The sequence below is a fragment of the Pan troglodytes genome, chromosome X (genome assembly GCF_028858775.2).
Source record: "Pan troglodytes isolate AG18354 chromosome X, NHGRI_mPanTro3-v2.0_pri, whole genome shotgun sequence".
NCBI lineage: Eukaryota > Metazoa > Chordata > Mammalia > Primates > Hominidae > Pan > Pan troglodytes.
Genome location: NC_072421.2, coordinates 149,860,782 through 149,873,372, shown reverse-complemented (window position 1 = coordinate 149,873,372; position 12,591 = coordinate 149,860,782). Strand labels below are relative to the sequence as shown.

At 38.4% G+C, this 12,591-nt stretch overlaps 1 protein-coding gene and 2 non-coding genes across 3 annotated transcripts in view; all 3 read left to right on the top strand.

The window, feature by feature from the left end:
* The window catches only part of GABRA3 (gamma-aminobutyric acid type A receptor subunit alpha3), a 269,861-nt gene that overhangs the window by 45,508 nt on the left and 211,762 nt on the right, over nucleotides 1–12,591 (top strand). The window lies entirely within an intron of this gene.
* On the top strand, nucleotides 11,211–11,291 carry MIR105 (microRNA mir-105). The gene has a single exon (NR_032021.1). It is a non-coding gene; the product is annotated as a microRNA mir-105 (primary transcript).
* MIR767 (microRNA mir-767) lies at nucleotides 12,180–12,290 on the top strand. The gene has a single exon (NR_106619.1). It is a non-coding gene; the product is annotated as a microRNA mir-767 (primary transcript).

Genomic DNA, 12,591 nt, shown 5'->3' with positions numbered 1-12,591 from the left:
GGGTTGCGATTCCCTACTGGCCCAGGGTGAGTCAAGGAATGCCATCCAGGAGCTAGGGCCAGGAATTAGGCGCCTCAGGAATTTGCTTGGTGGTTTATTTTACTGTGGCTGAGCTGGTATCCACGTTGCAAGACAAAATCCTCTGTACTCTTCTCTCTCCTTCCCCCAAGTGGAAGGACTGTCTTCCTTGAGATGCACTGCCTGGAGTTGGGGAAAGTGTGACACGGGCCCTATACATCATAGCTGGTGTTGCACTGGGTCATGCACAGTCCACGTCCACTGCCTTTGAGACCAGCACAGCACCAGGACTTGCCCAAGGCCTGCAGTCTTTGTGCCCTGACAGTCACTTAAGTTTATTTGGGGTCCCAGGCCACTTTTGTTGGCTGATGGTGGAGCTGACTGGGACTTGCATTTTTTTTTTTTTTTTTTTTTTGCAAGGGTGCGTAAGTACCCTCTGGCCTTGGGCTGGTGTAGATGCACTGTGGCACCAGCAGAATTCTGCCTTGTATTATGTTCCACTGTGACAGGGCCACTGAGTTCTAATGCAAAGACCCATACTCACCTTGCTCTCCCTCCTCCAAGCACACAGATTCTCTCTCTCCACAAGGCACAGTTAGGGGAGAGGGAAGGGGTGGTGTAGGCAATGCTAGACTGTCTTTCTTATCCTCTTCAATGCCTCCTCCCTTGATATTATATTAAATATTGAAACCAGATAATTTGATCTCTTACATGAGTATTTTTTTCCTATAAAGTTGCTTTCTTGCGTGGATAGTTGTTCAATTCAGTGTTCCTTGCAGGGGGACGATCACTGGAGGGTTGTAATCAGCCATCTTGCTCCACCTCCGTCCTCTAAACTATTTTTTAAGACTGCACTCTATGTGTTTTGTGGTCATTGAAGTCTGTGTTTTCTTAACTTAGCTAGTGATTTGACAGAAATTTCCTTAGACACTGAGAACCAATAATAATAATAATAATAATAATAATAATAAATGACTTCCTGGCTCTCCTGCTTCTCCTGGTTGAAAGGGTTTGGAGTCTAGACTCCTCACTCAGCCTCTGCCAGTGCTCTGTCCACAGAGGAGGGAATCATCACCTCAGACTACCTGTACTGCTGGATGGAGTTGAAAGTTTGAGCCCCTCACTTGGCCTCCTCTTCCACTGCTGGTGATGGACTGTTTGTGGTGTTTGGCTAGGGTAGTGCAGGTATTGTCAATAAGTTTTCTGTCTTTCTGGGATGTCCCTTTCTTGGTCCTTTGGCTAGAGAGAGCAGACTTTTATTTGGGACTTTTTTTTTGTCTGCCTCTGTTGGTGGTTCTTTGTTACAAGCTTTTCTAACTCCTAGTTTGGGGTATGGGGGAGGTAAAAAGAAAATGCAGGGAACTCCCTGCCATGTTGTTTCTTAAGTTTCAAGGTCCCTAGCCAGTCTGCCTTTTCCTTTCCACTTATATGCAACTTTTTATAATTTTCTGCTGTAGTTTGTCTAGAGTTTTAATTGTAAAAACTTGAGAGGAATGGGGAAAATGATTGTATTTCATCTTGTCTGGAACCCAAAGTCCTCTGTTATCTTTTTTAAAGAGAGGATCATGTCTTTCTTTTCCATCCTTACTCTTTGTGTAGCCCTTAAGCATTCCAGCTGAAATTTTGGGGGTTTACCAGGGACACTGACCTTACTGGGCCCCAAACTCCATGATACTGCTGATGAGTAGCTTGTAATCATTTTAACATCTTTTTTTCTGCTTGAGTTCTCCAACACAACCATTTAGAAATCAGTAAATCCCTCCTTGGAAAATGTGGCTCAGACTGTCAGACTCATTTCTTGGCTCTTCTGCTTTCTCCCGGATCTTGGTTTTGCAAAACCTGGGTTATATAAAGCCCTGAACTTTGATTTTTGTCTCACCACCTCTGTGATACTGTAGGAAACTGTGTTCCACTTCTCTATCTCTTAATCATTGCTTTCTGCTTGACTTTTCAGCCTTTCTGGCTGTGTTAGTTACTTGGTAACTAACCAGTCAGCAAATTCTGACAGGGGTTAAGAAGTATAGTATATCAGGCTCACCTCAGCAAGTTTTCTTTAACTCCAAAATCTTTGCCCTTCAAATCCTATTTGCGTTGGCTCTCTGGTGAAATAACACACACACACACACACACGCGTGCACATACACACACGTGGGCACGCACACAAGCACACACACATTTTATGGAAGTATTCTAGATTTTCTTGGTGGATGAGTTGGTCTGTTATATAAAGTTGTGCATTATAGCCATAAGCAGAAATTCTTCATAAAGTTTTACAGTTTTCTTCTAGTAAATTTTGTGTATATTTTGTTATATATATTTCTAAATTTTATAGTTTTTTTGCTAATATGAATGGCTTTTTTCTTCCATTACATTCTCTAGTTGGTTATTGTTGATGTTTGCAAAGGATATTGACTAGTGTATTTTTATTTATTATTTGTCCATCTTATAGTAAACTATTATTCCATTGCAAACTAACACTTTTTCTCTTTTTTCTAATATTTATTCATTCTTTTTTCTTAGCTTAATTCATTGGCCAGAAATTTTAGTACTATATTGAATAAAGTTAGTGTTAGCAGCCAGTTTTATCTCCTTCCCAGCTTTAGAGGGACTCCTTTTAATGTTTCACTACTAAGTATAAAGTTTTCTGTAGACTTCACATAAATAAAGTATTAACTCTTATAAAATGTCCATCCTATTTCTTCTTATGTTAATATAGCTTCCAAGTTTTCACTAAAATGTAACCTCCTTTATTCAATTTTATACTCTCTTTGGCCTTCTCAAATTATGGTTGGCTTCTTCTTCAAGTGGACAACAATACAGTGCATAAAGTGTTGTCTTTGATATTTAATTATGTTTTATGGTAAATGTTAGTTATGTTTTTGTCTGTCCCCAGGAAGACATTTTTCCTGTTTTATATTTGTATCCCCATTCTTGGTACAGTATCTGTCACATGCTATATAGTCAATATTTTTATATAGTTAATTATTTCAACATTTCTATCATAATATTTTACTTCCATATCTGTTGTATATCTTTATTATCCCTGAAGGTTTCTGATTCGAAGTAAAACTGAGACATAGGGAAAGAAAGGTGCATAGGGACCCAGTGCTGCTTTTATGCTCCTGCTTCATTCTCAGTTGACATTTCTCTGAATTATAGATGATTAGACTTAGAAGTTTAGTCATCATCTAGTTTGACCAATTCATCTTATAAATGAGGAAATTGAGACTCAGTAGAGGAAGTGAAATGTTCCAAAACTTACGGCTAATTTAAAATCTATTCCTTAAATTTATCTGTGTAGCAAAAAGAGATTACATCACACAGACAATCTTGTTTTCGCTGTATGCTAATTTCCATGAATTTCCTAGTGTCCTTCCCCACCTTGACATGTAGACAGTGTGTGATGGCTGGAGGGATAAGCATTGGCGTAAGGCGTTGGCACAGTCTGCAGAATAGAGAAAAGTTTTCCTCCATCAGCTTCTGGAATAGGAGATTCTGCTTTGGTTCACCATTTATCCAGATATGAGCAGTATTCCTTACGGAGGTCCTGTACTATTGTGTTTCTTCATTTGGACATATGAAAGTAGCCTTTGCTTCTTCTACCTGTGGTTGCTTTCTAGCTTCAGATATCATGCTGCATTTATATCTGAGATTCTTGAACTTTGAAATAAAGCTGAACTGTGAAGCTATTGGGAGGGGTATGTGGGTGAGCTGAAGAAGGAGGAAGCAGAGAGGATTAATGGCTTTGGCTGAAACCAGAATGCTCTGGACTTAAGAACTACATGGTTTTTGCTCTTCAGAGAGCTATAGCAGATTCCTAAATCCCTTAGTGCTGGTTTCTACATGGCCTTATCCAAATCTCTATCCTATAGTCGCTGTTCTCGTACAATGGTCTCCAAGCAGACCCTTTGTGAAATTACATTTCTTGCAAATATTCATTCCAAGAGCCTAGGCCAGCCCTGTGCTACATTGGAGGCATCAAACAACAACTTGACCAAAAAGTATTCCTCCCACTCCCAATAGTATAACTGAATTTTCGCCATCATAGAAAGTTCTTCCAGAAATATTTACATTTTAAGTAAACTATGGAAATATCATTTGACCAGGAGTCAGAGGTTTTCAGTTCAGTCCCTTCTTTTACACTTATTAGTAATTGGTTCGTGAGCAAGTAAAAACCTCTTTGTGTTTTAGATTTTTATCTGTTATGTAAGTTGAAAAATTCTTACCTTGCTTACCTATCATGATTGTGATAAGGATAAAATCTGATAATGAATGGCAAAATACATCATAAGAGCACAGATATAATTTATTATATTAATGTAACATCACTTGCCGCCACTTATTGGATACTCAGTGCATGCTGTGTACTCTAATCAATTTGTAGAGTACGTGTGTGTGTGTGTGTGTGTGTGTGTGTGTATATATATATATACACACATTAAATCATCACACATTCCAAAAGAAAGAACTATTATCCTCCTGTTAGAGATAAAGAGCCTAAGTGTATTATCTTTCTATTGCTGATGTAACAAACTACTACAAATGTAACAGTTTAAAAAAAACACACGTTTTATATCTCACAGCTTTATAGATAAGAAGTCTGGTTGGCTGACCTGGGTCCTTTTCTTAAAGAGTCTCACAAAGACGAAGTCAAAATATTGTAAGGGCTACATTATTTTTCTGGAGGCTCTGGTGATGAATATGCTTGCAAGCTCACTCAGATTGTTGACAGACTTCTGTTTTACGTGGTTGTTAAACTGAGGTCCTTGTTTCCTTGCTGGCTGTTGGCCAGAGTTTTCTTTATCAGCTCTTAGAGGTCACCTACATTCCCTGGATCATGGGATCCCTTCATCTTCAAAAGCATCAATGGAGGATTGAGGACATTTTACACTTTGAATCTCTCCTGCCTCTTCCTCTGCCCCATCTCTCTGATCTCTTACTCTGCCCTTCCTCTTTTGCTTTTAAGGGCTCATGTAATTATATTGGACCCACCTGGGTAATCCAGGCTAATATATCTATTTTAAAGTCAGTTGATTATCAACTATTCCATATGCAAAGTCTCTTTGGTTGTGTAATGTTTACATATTCATAGGGATAATACTAGGGGACAGAGATCATGGGGACCAAAATCTTGCTACCACACTAAGAGAGCCACTTTTTAATGTTATTTTATTTTATTTTATTTATTTTTGAGACAGGGTCTTACTGTGTTGCCCAGGCGGGAGTGCAGTGGCGAGATCACAGCTCACTGCAGCCTCCAACTCCTGGGATCAAGTGATCCTCCCGCCTCAGCCTCCCAAGTAGCTGGGACTACAGGCACGTGTCATGATGCCCAGCTAATTTTATTTATTTATTTATTTATGTACAGATGGGATCTTTTGCAGAGACTCTATGTTGCCCAGGCTGGTTTCAAACTCCTGGCCTCAAGTGATCCTCCTACCTCAGTCTCCCGAAGCACTGGGAATATAGGAGTGAGCCACTGTGCCCAGCCTACTTGTATTTAAATTTAATGTCTAGGTTCCTAAATGAGTAATTAAAACTAATATTAATAAAACATAAATTAACGTGAGAAAATATTTTATGTATTTCAGAGTGACGTGTGTGTATCCTCTTTGCTCAAAAAGAGAGAACCCCTTTCCCCAGCTTCTCTGCCTCATATTTTCACTTGCAATGTTGAGGTCCCCACTGTATGTTGTCCATTTTAGCTCTTCAACATAAAGGCCTCGATTCATACTACAGAAGGTGGTGTTTGTCTGTCTGATGATGTCTTTACCAAATAGGTAAGTCACTAGGGTTCCCTTAGGTTGGGGCTCTAGGGGTGCTCAGAACTTCAAAGCTATTCCTGTAGAGTTTTGCAGTCTTCCTTCTAGCTATTGCAAAATCACCTCGCTATGTCTGACTGGATCCTCTTACTCAATGTCCCAGCATCAATTTCACTTCCAATCTTGATTCTAGTTTACTCTTTTTAAATCCAATCTGTATCTAGCAATCAGAAAGCTCTCTCTAATATGCAAATCTGCTAGTGTGACAGCATTCTTCAGTGGTTTCTCTTTTCTCTAAAAATCAAACCTAAACTCTTTGAAGTGGCTTGTGAGACCACACATGAACTGTTTCTGCTTACCTCTCTGGTTTTATTTCTATCCACTCTCCTCTTATTTCTCTTTGCTTCAGAAGTACTGAACTACTTTCATATTTTCTAGCCTAGTATGATCTTTGGCTCCCTTTGGTCTTCATATGTGATAGAAAATTCTTCCGCTTCTTTTTATTTTTTTTAAAATCTGAGCTTCACCAGTTCCTACTCAGAAACTTCCCAGTGATATCTTCCTCTATTCCCCAAATCATACTTCATAATAATTAGTATTTCTTTCCAGTAAACTATCAACCCCTTGAAGTTGAGAATCTTTATTTTGTTGAATACTGTGTTGTCTGAATTTAGCACAATTGTAAAATATTTTCTGAGAACATGAATACATGGATTAAACTTGTGTCTGTTTGAGCATTATACTCACCTAGCCTGAGTGGCTGTGATGGCACACCTCTATTATCTTAAGATGCTTCCAAGAATTAGGACTGAGATTGTCTCTTTCCTCAGCCCTGATCTGTGTGAGTCTTTACTAGATAGAGTAGGAAGCTTGCCTCTTGGGAACTAGATTATCTGACCAGAAATTAGTTCTCCCCAAGCCATCAATCAAATTCTTTTTGCTTCTTCTGAGACAGTAAAACGTTTTATCCCCTTGCAGGCTGAGTGCATATTGATATATCATGACTATCTCCACACACATCTTGGAGACACATTCCCACACCATGATTGCTTCTTTTCTGTGTTCCTTAACTGTAACCACCTGATTCTCTTCCATGCTTGTTTGCTTGTGTACTATGGTATTCTGAGCACACAACATGGTTGTATGCTTTTTTTAAAAATATTCTTGAGCAAATGTATTTATTTATTGGTATGTGCAATCACAAACTTGGTATTTTCCTATGTTGACATTATGTATGTTATAGAATTTAATGTTTGTCTAAGTACAAACATATATCAGCAAATTAAATCTGAATTGTTTCAAAACTTCTGTACTTTTTATATAAAAGGAGAAAAATATGTCTCTTTCCTAATAGTTTTTTTTCTATACCCTTCATTCTGTTTTCTAAGAGCCTCAGGTTGTTAGATGGGTGGCAGTAACAAAGAGATCATAGCTAGTTTAGAACCAATGACATATGGGTCAACACTGTCCTCCCTCTCATAAGAACCACAGCCAAAGGCTGGGAAGGGCCAGAAAAATGGTGAGGTTAGAAGTTATTTAAGTTAGAGCAATTCTCTTTAGGGTCTGCTGTGTCATCTGGAGGAATAGATTGGTGGTTCTGAAGTATCCCTTGTGGGCCTGGCCCTTAGGAACAGAACAGGGCTGTAGAGCCAAAAAAAAAAAAAAAAAAAGGTGGAAAAACTCCAACTGGCAGATATAACATGAAAACCAAGCCACTTGAGCTATCTGACCTTATGCAGAGCCTAACCCATTTAAACAGGACTTAGGCATGCTTGGGAATCTTTTTTGTTTCCTTAGGCTGCGGCAGAATTGAAACCAAGAGGAAAGGAGGTTGCAGTTGTGGCCACAAGTAGACATAAAAGCTAATGGTCTGATCCTGAGGGAAGAGATTATAACTAAAGTCACCCAAATAAAGACTGCAGAATGGCCCTGGGCCATTCCTAACAGTCAGGGTAGCCTTAGAGGGTGTCAATTGTGATAGCCCAGCAGCAAAGGACTTGATGACAGAGTAATAGTGCTGTTGATGACATTGTCACCAAGCACCTACTACATGCTTCACCTTGGGATAGATACTTCGACAGTATCTTATTTAATCCCAACAGCTCGATAAGGTGGTTATTGTGCCCGATCCATAAATGTGAGAAATGGTGCTCTGAGAGAAGTTGAAGAGACCTAATAAACAGGAGAAATTTCTCCTTTTGTGTAAGAAAATAAGAAAGAAAAGAAAAATAAAATAGGGGAAAAATAAGTATATTTTAGAAAGGTTAATGGTCGAGGCAAAGTCATAGATGGATCATTCAAGATTTTTTCTCAATATTGCTGAATGGCTGAAGTACTAAATGTTTATTCGGAATACAAATAGTCTGGAGTGAAGAGGACTTTAAGAGGGTAGTAATAAGTAGAGTTTGTTTACTCCCCCAGATCTAGAGTTTTGATGTGATCAAGAACATTTCCTACCTGAAGCATAACCTGTCACCTGTGGCTTCTGCTTCTGTTGGAAATAGCATTTGCAGGATATTCTAAAAAGGAAAAAGGTTTTTGTTTGGTTATCAGGTTGAAGAGAAATCTTAAATGACCATAGGCAGGGTGACCATATGTCTACTATAGTCCTGGTTTACACCTATTATCTTGGCATATTAAAGTTTGCTTTTTCCAAAGTGTCCAAGTTTTGGCCATAAGTTATTTGATCACTGAAGCCACAGAAGGTGTAAAGAGTGTGGTTCTCACAAGCCGTCTCTTATAGAAGCCAAATATGCCTTCACTCCTCAGTGCATTTCCCTGGGACCAGCTTCTGCAGAGATTGTATGCCTTTAGACTTAGGGTGACCTACTCTTGCACCATGGCCTTTGGCTCACACACCAATGCTGTGTTAACATGATATGTTGCGTGATTCTATGGTTATCTTTCCCTGAAGTACTGCCCTTTGTCACTGTAATATGATTCTGCATGCTTAGGTATCCAAGCAAGCACCATGGCCTTCTGATCCTGAATTATAAGTATCTGCTCCTATATAAGAAGAGTTTATGCACATGAACGTGAACCATGTTTATGATGTCATATGTCATGATTTTCAAGCATATGTTAGTTATATTTGCCCATGTATCAAGCCAGAGCCAGTGACTTCTGTGTTAGGTGCAATTTACCTTGTTTAAAGTTTATCTGAACATTTACCATGATGGTATACACCTGTCCCGGAGCTTAAGGCTATTGTGTTGTGATTTCCAACTCATGAATTATTTTCTTGGCATGTTGCATTGTTTAACATATCAATGTAGTATCCTCATGTACAATGTTGACTATAGTCACAAGGTATTTGGATGATTCTACTACTCTCTACTTCTAATAATAGATGATTGTGAGCACACTGTACTATGGCTGTCAGTTCATACATCATGACTTCCTGATAATATTTAGGGGTTTTCTGAGTGTGATTTTTGTTCAGGTGGTAAAACTACAGGGGGAGATATTTATACACCATGCAGTCATTTAAACATGTCTCAGAGTCCTTTTGTAACAATGTCATCTGTATTTGTTTCCCAAGGATGCCACAACAAAGTGCTTTAAACTAGGTGGCTTAAAACAACAGAAATGTTTTTCTCACAGTTCTGGAGGCTAAAAGTTCTAAATCAAGGTGTCAGTAAAGCCGTGCTCTCTCTCGAGCCTAGCAAAGGAATCATCCTTGCATTTTTCAGCTTCTGGTAATCCCAAGTGTTTCTTGGCTTGTGGCAGCATCACTCCAATCTCTAACTTCATTGTCATATGGTTTTCTCTCGTTGTCTGTTGTAACTAAATTTCCCCCTTCTTATAAAGACACCAGTGATTGGATTTAGGGCTGACCCTAATCCATTATAAAGGCATCTTAACTTGATTACATCTACAAAGACCCTATTACCAAATAAAGTCACATCCACAGGTACTGGGAGTTATAACTTCAGTGCCCCTCTTTTGTAGAACACAATTCAACCCACAATAGCATTTACATTTGGAGACATTTGCTTTTATGTTATAGCTTTTAAATTAGGCATATGTTCATCCGAGGAAGCACTACAGCTTAGTTCTCTGTTCATATATCACTGATGTTTGAGATTGATCAACTTCTATGTCATGGTTATCACACCGTGCAGCATGTTACTAGCTCATATATCAGTCATGTCGGGCTCCTACTTCAACATTGCTTTTTGCTCTTGTACTATATCCAACTGTTCCTGTATTTTGCGTATTTACAGCGATATAGTCTTGGGATATAGTCTTCTCTATTATCATTCATTACCTCACATTTTATGGTTGTTAAGTTGTGCACCATGATCAGATGCTCAAACAAAAGAGCCATCTGAGCATATGGCATGAGGTGTCATTTTGCACCACTGTCATCTTATCCTTAACTGAAAACTTGATTCAGTATTGTGGATATCGGACAGGGACATGCGTCTGAATGGATACCACTCCTGAAGGATAGCCAACTGCTTGTGTATTGTGTGTGTATACTAATTGATTCTCTGTGTATACATCATAGATATTGCTCACCCATCATTAATGTGTAAAAAATAAACATAATCTCCTTCTGTGTGGAGAATGATAACTTTAATAACATGAATATTAGTTCCTGAATTGTGGTCACTGGCTCCTGCAGAATGTGTGTTTTCTCCATATTTGCTGTCTGTTCCTGTATCATGCTTACTAACTGTATCATAGCTGTTAGTTTGTGTAATGGGATCGTTTGGATTTATATCATGCCCAAACAAATGTGTAGAGTCAATCACCATGGTTATTTTTTTTTTATGAGTCATTATGTCCATGTGAGTCTTTTTTTGTACCACTGTCATCTTCTCTTGGGCCAAAGTCATTAATTGCTTGCATGGTTATTTTTGATTACATACCATATCTACCCAAGTAAGAATCACACCATGTTTTATTTCCATATCATGTCCATCTGCACCTGTGTCATAATTGATAGCCTATGTCCTGTAGGTGTCTGACTGGACCTCATGAACACATATTAAAACATGCTTTTTGGCATCTTATTCATCTGAGCATCCTGTATTATTTTGATCTTCTTTTTGACAAAATGCCATACATACCCGTATTTTTTGTATCACCTGAGCAGTTTTTACTCTGTGATTCTTTCCTGGGATACCATATCTATCCCCTTTTTCATGTATGAATTGACCTATTCTCCATGATAATATAAACATACATAATGAATTTGTGCTCATATACTGTGATTGAAGTTGTACTACGTATTTCAACTTAAACACCACACTTGTGTGAAAATACACAATCATTGTCTACTTGTACTGGGAATGAGTATTTTGTACTATGTATATTAATTTCTACACCATGTCTTTCACTATTGTGATGAGTTTTCTCTGTCCTTTGTCATCTGTCTACTCCCTATAACCTGGTATCAGCTCATGTTGCAGATCTTCTGTGTGTGCATCGTGGTCAAATGCTCAGACTCCTGTGGTGGCTGCTTATGCACCACGGATGTTTGAGCATGTGCTATGGTGTCTACTTTTGCAACATTGCCATCTGCTTCTGGAACAAAGCCACTCATTTTTCTGCTCTGTTTTAAAATCTGGTATCATGTCTGTCAGAAGAATCACAGCATATTGTCATTTATTGTCATATTTACAATAATGGATAGTGGAGCCAAAATGACTGAATTTGAATCCTGGATTATCCACTTACTAGCTATGAGATCTTGGACACATCAGTTCATGAAATGGACACATCAATTCGTATCTTCATGCTTCAGTTTCCTGCAAAATGACAAAAAAAGTAGTAAGGTTATTGTGAGGATTGTATAAGCTATTATACATAAAATATTTTTAATACTGCCTGGCAGGTAGTGATGATGATGATAACAATGATGATGATGATGATGACATGACAATGATGATAATGATACTGTGCCCCTTGATCGTGTATAATAATTGTCAGCTCAAATTCTGGAGTTCTCTAAGTGTGCATTATGGTCAAATGCTGATACTTGTGATAGTGTTTAAAGCATCATTATATGAGTATATGCCATGGCAGTCTTTTGAATCGTTGCCATCTGTAGTATTCTATTAGCTACTGCACTATCGTTTTCTGCTATTTTATTATCAGCATCTTCTTCAATATCCTTGTTCATCTGCTCCTATATTATGGTCATCAGCTTATTTTTGTTGGGATATCTGGGTGTACATCGTGGTTTAACAGTCAAATATTAGTGTTAGTTGCTCATGCACCATGATTGTCTGAGTATGTGCCATGATATCTCCTCCAGCATCATTGTCATATGCTGTTTGCCTAAATAAGTTGTATTCATGTGTTATGTTTCCTTTATTCATATGTCCTGTCCATCTGGGCATATTCCTCATTGTGTTATTCACTCTTGTATCACACCCACCTGCTTTTATATTGTAGGTTTTTGCTCATGCACCATGGTTGTCTGAGCATGCAGCATGCTTGTCTGCTCATACCCCATGGTTTCTGAGCAGGAACCTTCATTGTCTACTGCTTTACAGGGAAATAGTGTTTCATGCATCGTGTATATGAGTTTAGTATTTACTCATATTCTATGGCTCTCTACTCTTAGATCACTTCTGCCTTTTTCTGCAAATTGTTTATCTGTTCCAAAAAGACAGATGTTATCTCATGTCACTGGGCTTTCTAATTGTACATCAGTCAAATGCTTAAATGCCTATGATGTGATGGCTGTTCATGCAACATGGCTGTTTCAGCATATATCATAACTTCACCCGTTTAATCATTGCCATCTTCTCCCAGACTAAAGAAAATAATGATTTTTAATCACCAACCATATCCG